Below are 16,511 nucleotides of genomic sequence, written 5' to 3' on the forward strand. Positions count from 1 at the left end.
GAAGGTAGAGGAATGACCTGGGAGAGTAGCCATAAATCTGTCTGTGGCTCTAGGCTCAGTGGTATCAAACCATAGGGAAACCATCAGTATTTTTCCTTGCACTTCGTTTGTGCTGGGCCATGTTGGTATATGGCATCTGTTTTATACTGAAAACCCATGAAATGTAACAGTTACTGCAAATTGCTATGGAGAAACAATTTTCACATCCTCCAGGAATATGAAGACCATAACAAAGAATGAGTGATATAAAGTGGTACTACTATTAAGGTTAATATGACTATTCCCTCCTGAAAATAACAAGCAAAATTCTGCTGTAACAAAGTTTTCTTAAGTCAGAGCTAGAGAAAATACCTCCTGTCAAATGCAAATGCCTCATTCAGACCTGACTTCCACCAGTTACAATGAGGTACAGTTCATAATTTCTGCTTGTGTTGCTCTGTGGAATTCATGTGCATTGATCTTGACCTTGGATTTGCAATTAAGCTTGAGAACAGTCAAAATATCTAGTGCACGGGATGGAAAGTTCTAGGCAATGCCTTTTCTGCAACATATATGTTACAGAAAAAAATAATCTCGGAACTTTTACCTGACTTACAAGCAGAGAGAGGTTTCTCATACACCTTTTGTAAGAAACTGAGACCAACACAAGATGATTTACCTTATTTCTATTCATCTGTAGCACTTACAATGAAACATGGAGAAAATGGCTTTATGAGAAGACAATGCTGTCTTCATTTCTGATGATTTAAAAAAATCATGCAGTTGTTTTTCTCGCATCAGACTGTGATTATGCAAAGCCTCACGTACCAGGTGCCATAAGGAAAGGTCCAGCATGAATACTGAGATGGTGGTCATATGGCTTCTTTTTGTAACAACATTGGTGCTGGTGATATCAGGTTTCTAGCTCCACCACACCATTTACCTAGGTCTCTAACAGCTCCTCAGTGCTCTCCAGAAGCTGACCAGTGAATGTCTGTTTGTACAGAGGAAAATGGACAGCTTTAAATAACAAAATGTGTAATTTCTCATTCATAGTATCCATAAACTTGCATTGTTTTGGACTCAGCTCTCCCTTCTTCCCCTTGCATCCTATTTCCTAAGTCTTGAGTGTCTTAGGAAATAATATCAAATTTCTTCTGTGACACTAACATACTGTTCGTTCAATATGTCTCAAGTATTCCTATTTCTCTTTCAGCACAGTCTATAATAACTTAGGCTTAGTATTTTTTTTTCTTTATGTTGTACAGAATAATGTGCCAGCACAGCACTACAAGGGAGCTGTGTAATTACTTTAGGGATCAGTGAAGGATGACCAAGTGTGTTACATACACAGTGCCTTCTCCTCGACACTAGGAGAAACAGAAAGGTGTAGATAACAGCCTGCGTGCATAAAGCAGCCTTCACATTGAATTGAAATAACACTGAATATGGCTTAAGATGGTGACATGGTGGTCCCTACTAGACTTAGAAGCTGTCCTACTGTTGTTGTTGTTTTTTTTTGTTTTGTTTTGTTTTTTCTCTCCTCTCAATTTGTGCTCTTACTGTCATTTAAAGTTTTGTTCTGAATGTTCCATGACAACTCGAGGTCCCAATCTATGCCAGGTAAACTGAGGAAAAGAGTGATGTTCAGGACTATTGATGCAACTGCCAAAGGCTGGGAGCAATTAAAATTCATTCAGGATCACCATGAGTCTGTCACTTCTGCTCCATACACAATTCCTTGTTGCATTCTCTTAACAAAGAAGAGTGTATACACTAAAACAAGCAAGCAAAACCAAGCCACATACACTAAACTCAACATCACTACACACAATGTTCCTGAATAGAGCAGATGAGGAAGAGGCCTTTATAAAGCAGAATTAATGCTTTATTTAGGTTAATGCTGTAACAGAAAGCCTTTCCTTGCTACTGTGGTGGGAACAGGAAAATGGTGACTGTTAAAGGGGCCCTTTGGTACTTGTTCACTTTGTGGCTGGCTGGTACTGTGCATTTTAAGTTTGAGAAGTCAGCAGGTTTGTCACTGAGAAGTCTAGGAATTGCTGACACTCACTGTGGTCTGTACAGTTTTTTTAAGGGCAGCTTGAAGGTCTCAAGACTATCTTCACTGATACGGTTTGGTGCAAGAATGACTGGAGCACACCCAAGAGAGCAGGTGCTTGAGTGTGTATTAGCTCATCTGCAGGCATGCTTGCACAGGCTGTGCACATATGGGCAGGACACGGAGCATGCAATGCACACAACCTGTTCTGAACTTGCTCTTTCACTGTGCTATAAGTGTCAACATGCTCTTGTCTCTGCTCAAGGGCACCAGGAGAGGGTCACCAAAGGAGCAGTGTGGAATAGCCTTTGTGGTTTGGAGGGCTCGGGCTGGGGTGTTTCATTTGCCCTGGTCCTGATTCTGCAAATACTGGGCTGGCTTCTTCAAGATGCCACGTCCTCTCTGCCAAGCCTAAGAGGTCAAATAACAAGAATGTCCAGTCAGCTGAAGGTTCCCTTGGGGCTATTGCACATGGTGGTGAGCAGACCAAAGTGGAGCCATTCCTAGGGTGGGAGAGTCACAAAGAGCTGCTTTGTGTTCTCCCAACTGGAGCTGAAGCCAGAGGTTATTAACTGCAGCTGGAAAACTGCAGTTACAATAGTAACATGTCCTTTAGCAAAAACATATGATATCTGTGTTAAAACCAGGTCTTATCCCTCTCTTTTAATGTTCTCCAGACTCTTGTGATTAGTTGGAAGTACATTATCCCACATGCATTAATTTCCCGGGGCCTGCACAGGCAAATATCTTTTTTACAAGTTCTAAGTGTCTTTGTTATGTGTCCCCATGGCATTGAGCCCTGCAGGCCTCCTGTTCAACTCCAGAGGTTGTTCCGTGGGCCTCCCGAACTGTCCGCAGTCTGCTGGCAGGTTTCATCTAGTCACGCCCTCTGGGGACAACAGGACGGTACACTAAGGAAACAGCCTTAGCAAAAGAAACACCCACACACAGCATGTAAAACACGATGGATCTATATTAAACATCAGCTTTCTGAACTCAGTCTGACTCGGTCTGGTCCTGTCCCTGTATTTGGTTCAAACCCCCAGGAAAGACTGAGTCCCCCCACGTTGCGCCCTGGCAGAAAATGGACTCCTTTTTTTGCTGAAGTTAAACAATCTCTGTCACTGGTTGAGTGGAGAACACTGCTGTTTCAACTGATATTATCTCAGCCTGAATATTTAAGCCCTCACCCTTGGCGTGTTTTTGCAGAGATTATCCAAAGCCAGACAGGCTCTGTTGGCCGAAGGCCCGTTGCTTCCTTCAGCGGTCCAGGTGAGGCCTTCTTGATTGTTCAGTCTCATGTTTCTGGACATCCCTGCTTGTGTCCAGGTCTTCCTACCAAACAGATGATCCAATCTCCAGAATCTTATTATTTTTTCATCTTTAAAAAAAAAAAAACAAAAAAAAAACTACAGATAACATTCACAGAGCTGCATGAAATTCACAGTAACTGTACAAATACATTTCCCCAAACCACTACAGTCTGCAAATAAACCTGTTACAGTAATCAGATGCTGGAGCCTCATTTGACTCACTCATTGCTCTGCTGGGGATGTAAATCAGCTTTGCTTTTGTCATCTAATATTATGGGGACAGGAATGAGTCTGCTTCTGCAGACTGCTGCCCTAGAAGCTCAGCCTGGTTGCCTTGTGTGCCCTGCATATGTCTGTATCCAGCCCTAGGACTTTAAAGGTGCCCCTGCTGTGTTCCCTACGGTGTTAGGCTGCAAGGTGCTGAGAACTTGCTTACATTTCCTGGGCACGAAGGAGCTCTGGGATGATGCTGAAGCTATGGTAGTATGCAGAGGGGTGTTACCTGCCTTCCCTCCCATAGGGGGTTGGGTTGCTTGCAGAATTATTTCCACTCTCTTGTGTATCAGTCCCTGGCTGCTTTGGTGCCACCAGCCTGGCTTTGAAACATTGTCAGGCTTTAGAAAAGAGTTGTTTGTCTGGATGGGATCCATTTCTGAGGCATCGGTTTGGTTAATGTTGACTTTGCTGTGAAGACAGAGGCCGAAGGAGGTAGATTCTCCCTGATTCCCTTGAAGTCTTTATATGCAGATACTGTCTGTACTCCTAAGGAGAAAAATTGGAGAGACAGTTTTAAATATCACCCATGCCAGAAGCAGAAGGTGGGGAAGAGTGATCTCAAATCCTGAATGCAAGGGTATTTGCAGTAGATTTTGTGGTGTGGAGGAAATGGTGAAGATACACTAGTATTCTGTCTGTGAAGATTCAGATTCTACTGCAGATTTGATTAAATTATAAATCTTCCTGTTGTGGTAGACAAATTCTGCAGAAAGTTTCCACATCGCCTGATGGGATGATGGATTGCTTTAAAGCCAAAGCTTTCTTTGGAAACACAAGGCCTGACTTTACTATTTTTTCTGTAGCTTTCAAGAGCTGAAGACATTGATTTGTCTGCTCAGGCTGATTACCAGAACTAAAGGATAGCCTGAATTCTCTATGGCTCTGTCTAAACAAGAGTAGCCTGACCTAATAACATGTTTCCTGCTTCGTCTACATGCTAACTCTAGAATTATATTGTTTTTCTGTGCTTAGCCCCAGGACGTAAAAATTGCCTCCTTTCCCATGTGTTTGCTTGAACAAAATAAAACCTGACAAATCTCTTGCTTGTTTAAAAATTGTAAGAAATGATGTTCAAATATATTTCCCAAAAGGATGATTTCTTGTACCTTCCTTTCTACTGCCTTTCCCCTTGTCTTTCTACTTGTCCCTTCCCAGGCCTGATGTTTTAAAGGGCCTTATGCATTTTAACGTTTTGCAAGTTGTGCGGAACTAAAAAGGGGAGGAACTGACAGAATGCAAACCTCAGAGCTGCTGAAGTCACTTGGACATCAATCTCAGATGTAAAACCCGGTCTCACCACTGAAGGCCCTAGGGAAGTTGGAGAGCTGTGTGGGGACAAGGCTACGGTGTTTTCTTCTGATGGAATTTGGTGATGTGCCGGTGTGTGGGGAGGTTGACGTCTCTAGGAAGCAGAGGAAAGTATCCATCTGATGTTCCCATGAGGCAGAGCAGTGCAATTTCTGTTTTACAGATGACAAGCTTGAAGACAAATGGGGTCTACTCAAAGGCTAGTTGGTAGTCACTGAACACCAAAAAATGGGGTCCTTTGTCTGGAGCATCCTCTCTGATTCTACAAGCTAGAGGAAAAACAAAGATTTGATTAACTATAGCCAACCTTTCATGAATCTCCCCTACTTCCACCCTCCCCAAAGAGTGACGTTTTCTAGGTCATGCAGAAATGATGAAGTCATGCCTTGGAGCAAGGGATGTCTCCCATTTATAATTGCCAGGCGAACGTGCTGGCCACTCAGCCATCTTCCTTGACCATTGTTGAGCTGCATGTAACCATTAAATAAAGTTTTCCTGTGGATATTTATTTCGAGTGCCTATGGTACTTCAGCAGAAGCAGTTGGCAGTAACATCTTTCACAAATCGCTCTATTACCACTGACTCCAGACTTCTTTAGATAGTAGCTGATAAAGTTCAAAACATTAATTTCCACCAATAAACAGGAACTGGAAGCCTAGGGAGTTAATAGGGCTTTTTCATCTCAGCCTCACTCTCTGATCTAATTTCAGATAGCAGGAAATAATGCCAACTTTAGCCGCTAATTAGAGTTACTCTTTGGAGATTATTTGTAGCAGACCTCCAAGCTTCTTATGACAAAAATGCACTGGCAGTGCTGCCAGCATAAATATGTTAGATGTTTGTCGTGTAGTGGCCATTTGAATTATGCAATGAATTGTTACAAGGAGCTTTCAAATATATCAGACTTCACAAACAGTAATTTTATCCAGGAACTGTGCTTCCATATTTCCCCCGAAAGGGTAAGTGTGGCAACATGGCCAGTTTTGTCTATTTTCTTTCAGGTGCCAGAAGTTTTTAAATAATAAAGGATGAAGTGATATTAGTAATTCCATTTTATTTTCCATTTGTTCTTTGATCCAGTTTCAGAGAGCGCTCTAGGTACCATATTCTGCTGAACTCTGATTATATTCAATGGGGATCAGGCCTCTACTCCACCCTAGAATGCCTTTTGCTCTCCTCCAAGGAAATAAGGTACGATTTCATTATGGCAAACAGTCTGTCCATAATACTCTCTTTTCAGAGGACTAGCTATCACTACTCTCACAGTGGGCTTTAGCCTTCTCAGTATCCCGTGACTCCCAGTGTGCTGGTATTTGCAGTTCAGTGGGACTAAGAGATATAGATTGTGACCCAGAGTAATGAAGAATAAGTACGCAGTATTGGAGGTGTGATTATAAGATTCATTTTATTAATGCCTGTTCCTCTTGTAGCAGTCATATTTCATGCTTCTACCTCACCTTTCAGTCAAGGATGAGCTATTTTATGTTCAGTTTCTGTGGCATGCAGGCAACAGTGGCCACAAAGCAGTTTATAAAATTAACCAAGCCTCACATTACCCCTGTGAGAAATTCCCTGAGCTTTATAGCGGACATAAAGTGACCAGTCAGTGTTACAATGCTGAGAGCAGAACCACGTCCCCTCTGCCAGTACTGACCATCCCTTGCACACTTATACATGGAAAAATGTGCTGTTACTGATTGCAGCTCCCTAGAGAGCACTACTGGGGAAATCAGTGCTTCCAAGACTCTGGAGAAAAGAGCAACTCATAAGAGAAAGGGAACGTGTATCTTACACCTTTGTGGTTTTACTGTATTTTCTCATCTCTGTTTGAAAGCAGTGTAAGAACACCTTGGGTGTTGCATCCTGGGCACCTCCTCTTCCTTTGCCTTCTCTAAAACAGATTTTCTGGCCAGTCTACAGCTTCCAGGATGATTTTCCCATAAGATCGCTGAAGCTGAGAACTAACAGCATATCACAGCTATCTCGGAAAAATGAGAGTAGGAACCAACCGAGCTACAGTATGCTTGAGGTAACAGGAAGCATTTTCAAAGCAAAATATTTTGATTTTCCAGCTTTTGATTGGGGAAATATTTGATTTAGTTGAAAATCCAGTTGTCCAGCAAAAGCAATCTGTGGAAAAAATGTTCTCAAACCCAGGCCTGTACCCTCTTTATTTTCCTTCTTTAATGAATATCTAAAGAATTTCTGGTAGATTTTTTTCTGTGTGCTGCTTGTATTTAAAATTCATGCCTTGTTTAACCTGAAAGTCTATGGATGACTGCAGAACTGGAAGAATGACAGAGAAATCATGCAAGCAAAGCCGAATTAATTTGAGAGGTGAAATGGGTTTTATTTTGGTTCTCTATTGCCACTCAACTGTATGGCCATTTACACTTGCATGGCTTGCTAGTACTGGTACAAAATGTGAGAGGGGTTCTGGGTGGGCAGTGCTTTCTTGCTCCACCCAGTAAGTTTAACAGCAGATTTATGAGAGGTAGATCTCAACGTTGTGGAGAGATGGTTTAAAATCATGGCCCTCGTTCTCAGTGAAATGAATTTCCAACAGTTAATAATCCCCAAAGCTGAAATTCACTGCTGAGCTCACATGCCCTCTTCCTCCGCTCTGTTTCGGTGACCAGGCTGCCTGCCAGCGCCTTGGCGTCACTCAGGTAACTGCAACGATCCTGAAATATTGAAGTGCTGCTTCAAGAGTTGTCTTGCCCGTCCTGTTCCCTGTTATTGCTGCCTGGCAGTCTGTGCTGGGATGGTGGCTGAAGGGCTGTGAATCCCTGGGCAGGCCGTGAGTGGATCTTGGCTCTGCAAATGACTATGCAAAGCAGGAGGTGGTAGAGTATCAGGCCCTTTGTTCTTTTTAATTAACCTCTATAGGAAGAAATACCCGAGAGATGAGAATGATTGCTATAGTGACATGTAATGCAGGATAAAAGAGCTGCCAATCTAAGGGAAACTGCAGAAGCATAAGGAAGACGCCTGCTGATATCCCTGGGTTTTCAAAAGTTTAAAAATGTCAGGCAGAGGATTGTAACCTTGCTTTGTTTTAAGACTTATAAAAGTGACCTCCACTCTTTTAGACTGTCATAACGCAGATATGCAAATTCATTGGGGGGAAAAAAAATAAAACCATAAGAATGGAAAACTTACCCGTTCTTCATTTGCAGATCCAGACAAAAGGACTTGTAGCTGCTCCTGTGTGTAAGGAAGTGACCCCCGCTTGCACACTCAGTGGTGCAGGGCCACATGTGCCCTGGTGTGACCGCTGGCCCGCTGCATGCTCGGTGCTGGTGTCTCCCTGCCTGGTGTTGAAGGCACTGCCTTTAGGTCTTTTTCTGCCTGCTTATGGCAATCCAAGTGGACGTTTGCCACAGCCTTTGCAATCACAATGAAAACTGCTATCGTTGCACGGGGAGAACTACGTCCTAGAGCAAAAGGTGGCTGTGTACAAGGGAGGATGCAGTGATGCTCCCAGGGGAAACACAGTTAGGAAACTTAAACAGTTGCTTGGTCACTTCAGAGAGTTTTCACATCAGTGAAAACATTTTCTTTGAAAAAAGGGTATGTGGGTGGCTTGGCCAGCAGTATTATTTTGGTTTTGTCTACTGTAGGGAATTATTTTTTTCCCAAACTCCCCCAGCCAGCTTAATTTAGAGCAGATTTAAGTTACGCTATGGGTAATGCCGGCATTAAATGAGTGCCAGGACTGTGGAGGTGAACTTCAGCAACCCTGTCCGTTGGGTATTGCTGAGAATTTGGATCCCAGCAGTAATTCGTTATAAATCTGATGAAATCTAATGGCTTGTAGTTTGCATGGTGTGAAATGCAAAAGCAGGAAGAAGTGAAAAGCAGTGAGCAGAACGGTGTAGAATAGCATGTACGGTTTTATCTTTCTTCTTTTAGCTGCCTTCCCTTTTATCCCTCCCTTTTGTATAAAAACTTGTGTCTGCCTACCTCCTGGCTGGTTTATTCCGTGGAACGTACATCACTGCACACGATCTGTCTGACCTACTAAGCTGCCTCCCTGAACTGCTGTCAGCACAGGCATATAGTGATGGGTAGCTGCCCTGGGATTGCTAAAAGATGTTCCCCGATGTTAGGATTAATGTGTTGTAATCAATAGTATATATCTGATTTGCTTCCAACCGTCTGGATGGCCTGAAATTTCAAAAACAACCGTCATTGAATTAAGTTTTGCATGCTAGAGGATATTTAACGCAGCTTAGTTTTCAGAAAGTGCTGAGCTTACTGGGTGGGATCCAAAGAAAGGGAGTTAAAAAAGGAGGTGGGAGGAGCTCAGCTTTGCAGTCTTTAATTTGGAGGGGCCAAGTGGTGGGCATGGATCCCTAACTCTAGGTTTTGCCATTCCAAAATGTCCCTGGGGAACAGCAAACCTCCCAGTCTGGATCCCAGAATACCAGCACATGAACTGGAAAAACAGCTGGAATACAGAGCATACAGAAATGCTGGGGGTACCGAGGTAAGGTATTCAACCTTACTTTTTCTTACTTGAAAAAAAGGAAAAGAGCTTTCCAAATGAATTTCTGAATACTTTCTGGAACCTGAGTGAGGAAATGGGTTGCTCCTCAGACCTGCTCAAGGTCTTCAAAGGGATGTTATCTTGACTTAGCTCGCCAGGTCAATGGCTAAGTCTACCTTAGCTCTCTCTGCAGTCAGAGGAGGGACAAAGGCTTCTCCTCAGGCATTTAGTAAGGCTCCCACACTGAAGTGCCCCCAGTAGCATCACTTCTTCTCTCATGATAGAGAAGACTAGGGAGACTGGCCATGTTATTTAAGAGCCTAAGTTGGGTACCAGCACCTGTTGCTGTTTTCCACTGCCTGAAATGACTCTTGCAAGGTCTTGGCAAGGCCAGGCAAGCTGAACCAAGCTCCCAGCTCTGCCTGGGGACAGCCCAGCCCTAGGGCACTGCACCAGGCTGCCTGGATGCAGAGCCTGGCTTCAGCATGAGCCCTGGGCCACCGAGGTCAGTGCAGCGGATGTGCCACTGCAGCAGATGTGCTGTTATGCTGCTGAACATGAGGATGGGTTGCCATCATGGCAGTTTCATGATTTCACAGACCTGGAGACCTGAGTGGCAGCAGCTAAGCACAACAGCCTGTGGGGAATGATAAACTAAAGCCCTCATTTATTACAATCTCCTCTGAAATCAGTCGTACCCCTGCCTGGTGCCCAGGCTGCACTTCTGCATTATCTGCCTCTCCAGACGGGAGAACGTGGCAAATGCAAAATGCTCCATTAAGACCTTTGTCAGGTTTGCACATCTGAAAGGTCTGGAACTACCTCAGACTTCATGGTTCTGTGCTAGCTGTTAACAGCAGGTGCTTAAGGCTGTCATTACCCCTGGGGTTCAAACCAAGGGGGGACAGATTGGTTAATTTGAGATTATTAGAGAAAGCTCTTGAGTTGCTTGAAATTGTGGGCACCGGCCTGTGCTGTCCAAATACACAGCGTTAATGGCCCTCAGAGAACAGAAATCAGAAGTTAATGAAAATATTAAATTTTCTGTGCAGATTGTTTCTACTCTTGCTAAATCCTGGGATTTTGAAAGCATCTGACTCCTCACATCCGATGGGCAGGTTTGAATTCTGAATAACTTAAATGTTGTGATCACTGTGGTTTCATTACAACTTAATCATTATGAATAGATTTTTTTTGTATCAACTACTTGTTATTCCAATGTGTGATATCAGTGGAAGAAATGTGACTGTGATGGTGGTTTTTTAACAATAAAAAATAACTTATCTCCTGGGCAGCAGTTTTCTGAACTTTCACCAGTTGAAGATTGGATTGGCTCAAAGTATTGAGCTCATCTTCCTCTATCCCATGCACTGTTCAGGGATGAGGCTTTTCGCCAGCCTCCCACTGCCTGTTAAGCAGCTAAATCCTGAAAGATTTAAATGTTGCTTCTGCAGCCCTGTGAGGAGTAGTTCCCTGGCCTGCTGATACAAGCAACCAGTGGATTTGTTTGTACTAGAGGTGAAGCAGGAGTTGACACTGAACCCCTGGGAGTTTCTCCAAGCTCCGCATCTGATTCTGCAAGTGACCTTCTGAAGTCACTTTGAGCCAGATTCTTAAAGGTATGAAGGAGTCAGCAAGTTCTGCTGATTTCAGTAATGCATTTGCTGTAGGCTGTTACACCTGTTGCCCGCGTAAAACCAGCTGTACCTGCGACATCATTTTGTACGTTTGTGTAGTTGTATTTCTAACAATGCTTTTCTGGACCTAGAAATATGATTTACAAATGAAGGGCAAACAAAGCTAAATAGTTTATGTTTCAAGAATGTCAGGTTTTGGCCCAACTGAAGACTACAGATATTCCAGCCGACAGGTTGGTAGTGTCTAAGTCCATGTAATGCATTGACAGCCCACCTGCTGTTCTTACTGGCTTCAATATTTTGTATTTGTCAGCAGCACTAATCACAAGGCACTTCTGTCCAATGGGCAGTTGTAGCTTTACAAGGTGCTGTAACTTCTTTTTAAAAATAAGGAAAAAAAAAAAGAACTCTATACATCTCCATTTTTGATACAGCAGTGCTCCATGGCTGGGGGCTTAGGTTGCAAAAGTTCACAGAAATAAGAGACTTCCACCTCTGGTGGTGAATTCTCCAGCACCTGGACATGAGTGCCTGTTAGTCATTGCACAATAACACAAATCTACACATAACGGTTTTATCATCTTTATTGGTTTCCCGGAAGGGGACAGTGTGGTTTGAAGCATGGAATTTGTTTTAGTCATCTGAAAATTAGACATGTAGTCTAAATTGTATATATCTATTCTGGGTTTCTGTACTCAGCCAGGAGAGATAGTCACTTCCAGGAGACTTTTCATCATTTTTAGATTAATTTCAGGGGGTGACTAACTTAGATTGGATACATCTTTTTGGTCATTAAAACTGAATAGAGTTAATCCTATCCCAAGTGGCTAAGACAACTACCTCACAAAGTTGTTTAAATACCTTTTAATTCTTATTATCATTCCTTAAGATACAAAGATGTGCAGCATTTCAGAGTATTTAAAGTATAACAAAGAGAAGGAGGCCAGAGGTGGAAGCAGGGAGAGGTGACCTTGGGAGCAATACAGAGACACTGTTCAAATACGTAGGGATGAAGTAAGGAATTTCAAAGTCCGCCTGGGGTTGAGTATAGTGGTGGATATGAAGGGCACAAGAAAGGCTCCCACGAGTACATCAGCAGCAAAAGGAAAACTAGAGGAAATGTGGAAATAGAGGAACATTTCTGAGTGGGACTGTGGACTCAGATATGATGGAGCAATTCTGGAAAGCGTTTCTAAACCTGTGAAGAGCAAGAAGCTGACTGGGGGTAGTTGGCATGAATTTATGGAGAAATGTCACCTGACCAAGCTGATAGCTTTCTGCGATGCAATGACTCTTTTGGTGAGAGAGATGTTTAGTCTTCACCAAGACTTTCGATGCCATCTCTTGTAACATTTTTGTAGAAAAAAACGATGAATTACAGACTAGATAAGTGAACAGAAGTGGGGAGAGAGGAACCTTGTGAAGTTCAACAGAGGGCTGTGCAAAGCCCTGCACCTTGGGAGGAATTACCCCATGCACCAGTACGTGCTGGGAGCCAGCCTGCTGGAGAGCGGCTTTGCAGAGGAGGAGCTGGGGGTCCTGATGGACACCAAGGGTGTAAAGAAGATGAAGCTAGACTTTTTTCAGGGATACTCAGTGAAAGGACAAAGAGAAACCATCACAAAATAAAAATAAAGAAATTCAATTTAAACATAAGAGGTAAACATTCTCTGTGAGGGTGGGTTTTCACTACTCTGACTGCCCAGAGAGGTTGCAGAGTCTATCCTTGGAGATATTCAAAACTCGACTGGACTCGGCTGTGGACAACCTGCTCTAGCTGACCATGCTTTAAGCAAGGGACCAGGGGATCTCCTGAGGTCCCTTCCAGCTTCAGCTGTTCTGTGATTCTCTGATGGCAGAGGGTCTTCAGAATCCCCACAAGCATGGCCAAGCCTTTCTTTGTCTCTCTTATCATTAACAAAACAGTCAGAGCTCTGTTCTGTGCAGCCAGGCTACGTCTAAACGTTTGAGAATGTGAAATCCACAGAAATATTGTAGAAATGCAAAATATGTAATTGTTGCCTTTTTGCTATTAACTTGTAATTAATTTGATTTTGTTTAATGACAAAGGAATAAATAGCTCCTGAATGTGTGGTTAACGCACAAAGAGAAGGCACAGGACTGTTACGGGCTAGCAACTTCACAAAGGAACATCTGTTAAAGGAAATGACCTGCACAAAGTCATCGCAAGTCTATTATGCACTAACTGGCTACCTATTGAGAACTAAATGACGCAAATGAGTTATAGTCATTGGCTTTTCATCTCCTGCGAATTGGGCTCAAATCCCTAATAAGGCACCAGGTGAAAATGAGTCTCTAAGGCCTCTCTTCCAAATCCCCTGGTAGGCACCATATAAATTAGCACATTAGCAGGCTTGCCTCAGGGGGAAAGCGGGACTAGGACAGCAGGTGTGTCACAGAGCGTAATTGAGATGCAGCAGCAGAGAAGAGCGGGGCTTTTGCACAGCGCCAAGCTGCTTCACGCCAGCGCTATTGATCTGTAACTTCCATGGGGCTGGCTCCTGCTTTTAGAAACCCCATCTCTGATTCAGCAAGGAAGCCCTCCAAGGGGAAAAACAAACCACTGAAGTTTATGATTGACTAGGCTGAGCAATTCAGGATCCCCAGGTATGAAAATAGTCGTCAATATTAATTTGGCACAGATAAACAGTTCGGAAGACAAACCGCGGATGGTCTGCTTGGGTTTTTTCCTGTTCAAAGCCCCCTCAGACTGCTGTGAAGACTGTGCCATGAGTGAGAGGAGGAGCTATTGGGGATCAATCTGTATGCTGTTTGCACAGAGAGTGTTTTTTTGTTTGTGTGTGTGTGTGTGTGTTTTCTTCTCTGCAGATGCAGGTGTGTCAGTGGGGTGGAAGGGTGGGGTGAGTTGAGACAGTTCTGGTAGGGAAGGATTTCAGTGAGCAGAAACAATATGGATGGGGAAAAAGAAGAGGAAGAGTAATCTTAGCAGTGTACAATGGGAGGACAAAAAAAAAGAGTTTATATAAACTTTCAAACTTTTTCAGATTCATTCCCCTTCTGTGTTTTGATATATAGTGTTCTCTGATCTGCGTGACAGCGAGAAGGCCGCCTGTCCTTCATGCCAAACAGCAGCGTGGAATGGGGTCAGAGGAGGTCCTGTAAGCCACCTGGCAGCCCGCATTTCCCAACCTGCCACGCTAATGCAAGATGTCATCAGCTCTAGGGTAGATAGAAGCAGATACCTCTATGATTCAAAGTTCAGGGCTCTCATACCTTCTATATTTACCTGACAGAATACCAGAGCAATGCGGTTGCTGTCATAAAGCACTGGGAGAGGGTTTCCTGGTGGAGATGTGAGCATTCAGAGAGAGTCACATTTCTAGGGCTCAGCTGAGTTATTCGTGTTGACAAAGCAGGGCTGATGAGTTGAAGAGAAGCATGGATAAAAAGCAGTAAAAACACTTTGTTTGTTCTTATCAGGAGCTATTTGTAAACCTGCCAAACTGGAAAATAGTCTTTTTTTTTTTTTCACCTTTTGCTTAGTGATTATAAAATTCTTATTAGAGTATTACCCTTCTTCCCTGATGATGATTAAGAGACTATCTCACAAAACTCTGGATTAAATTGATGTGTTCGCTGCTTTAATCTTGGGGAAGCAAATTAATCTCTCCTGACATTCTGATGGCTTTACTGGATGACACAAAGAATTATATTGGCAGAAGGATGCAGCTGAAGTCTAAAAGCAGAGATCCCAATTAGCTGCTGTTGAGTAAATCCCAGCTGCCCTTCAACCCTTCAAAGATGATACATGGGATTCTGTGCAGTCTATCTGCCTCGGGATCTGAAAAGGCAAAATGAAAACACGTTTTTAAAAGGTATCCCTAAAACTAAATAGATGCTTGTAAGTATTGGTGAATATTCATGAGTATGAGCCTAAATTTATTTCTGAAATAGCCTTGAGTTCATGAAAACAGGACTTCTCTTTAATAGAAAAATATCAGCTTGTTGTTCTTTGCCTCCTGAGGCAGAACCAAAGGGAGACTGAAATTATTCACATGAAAAATAATGACAAGGGAGAAGAGATATGTGAAATTTGAGGATTAGGAAAAGGGGGTTAATCCAGACTAACAAATTGGCTAGAGGTTAGGCACATGTAGTAGAAAGAGGCACAGATCTCTCTAACTCCTGAATTACAGTCTCCCAAATGCCCTAACAGTCATGCTGTAGATTCAATATTTGTAGTCCTTTCCAGCTTAAACATAACTGGGCCAGAGAAAAGACAATCCCTGATTTTCTCTATTGACTACCCTGGTATGGCTGTCTCTCACTTTTCATTTGTTTACTGACTAGAGAAACCCCAGTGCAATACTAGCCAAGACCTCAAGGTGAGCCGGACACAGACCCATTCTGCAAGGAGTGGGTGTGGCAATTGAACGAGCTCTTCAACGAAGGACCAGACATGGGTTTTGCAGACATCTTTGCTGAGAATAATGTGTACCTAATTCTGAGAGTCTCTGTTCCAGCTAATTAATATTGTCTGACAGGTAATAAATAAATGCATAAATCATTCCTACTATACCCACATAACTTTGAGCATTTAAAGACTTCTGTTCCTGAACAACCTTAGGCACTCTGGCTGAAAATACTGTTGTTGGGGTCCTGTTTCTTCAGTCTATGAAGTATATCATTCCATCTGCAGAAAGAGTTATACAAAAGCTTTTTACATTGTTGTGGAAAACTCTGACCTTTTACATAATTGATAGAGGGGGAGGGAAAGAAACTGGAGACCTTTTCTCTAAAAGTGTGTATGTGTATAAGGCACAAAAGTCTGACTCTTTTGTTACCTGTGGTAAGAATTTCAAATAAGGGATTTTGTTACCTAAAAAAGGTCTTTTTATTTGCCTTGCATCAAATTACTGTGTGAATATTTGGGGGGTAAAGCAGCAGCAGAAACATACAGAATGGCATGTATCTATGGCATAAATAACATTGTACCTACATTTCCTTAGTGTTTATGTGTGTGTTTTTGTTGTATTTTTGTTTGTTTTTGACATACAAATGCATGGTTGCACTTACAACATCATAGGCAACGATCCAACAGCTTCTCTGAATCACATCCTTCTTGGCATTTTGATTTGAACTGAGTAGAGAATTTGAAGATGGAATGTCAGCTTTTCAGTGCTGAATTTAAGGCTGGTTTTGTTTCTCTGTGGTCACTAGGTCAATACTTTGTAATAGCAGTAACCGGTTATGATAAACAGGTTCCTACAGAAAGACTATTACTTAATTTGTATTAATTTATATGAATTGTATGGTATCATATAACATCAGAAAGCTACTATAGAACAATAATTATTCTCCAGCATGCTTCTTATGAAATTCTTACCTTGCAGAAGATGATCATATAGGTTATATGCAGTCAGTCCCATGGTAGCCCTCTTTTGAAGGCTGGTGGGCTCCCAGCA

Source organism: Oxyura jamaicensis, chromosome 1 (assembly GCF_011077185.1).
Source record: "Oxyura jamaicensis isolate SHBP4307 breed ruddy duck chromosome 1, BPBGC_Ojam_1.0, whole genome shotgun sequence".
In the NCBI taxonomy this organism is placed as follows: domain Eukaryota; kingdom Metazoa; phylum Chordata; class Aves; order Anseriformes; family Anatidae; genus Oxyura; species Oxyura jamaicensis.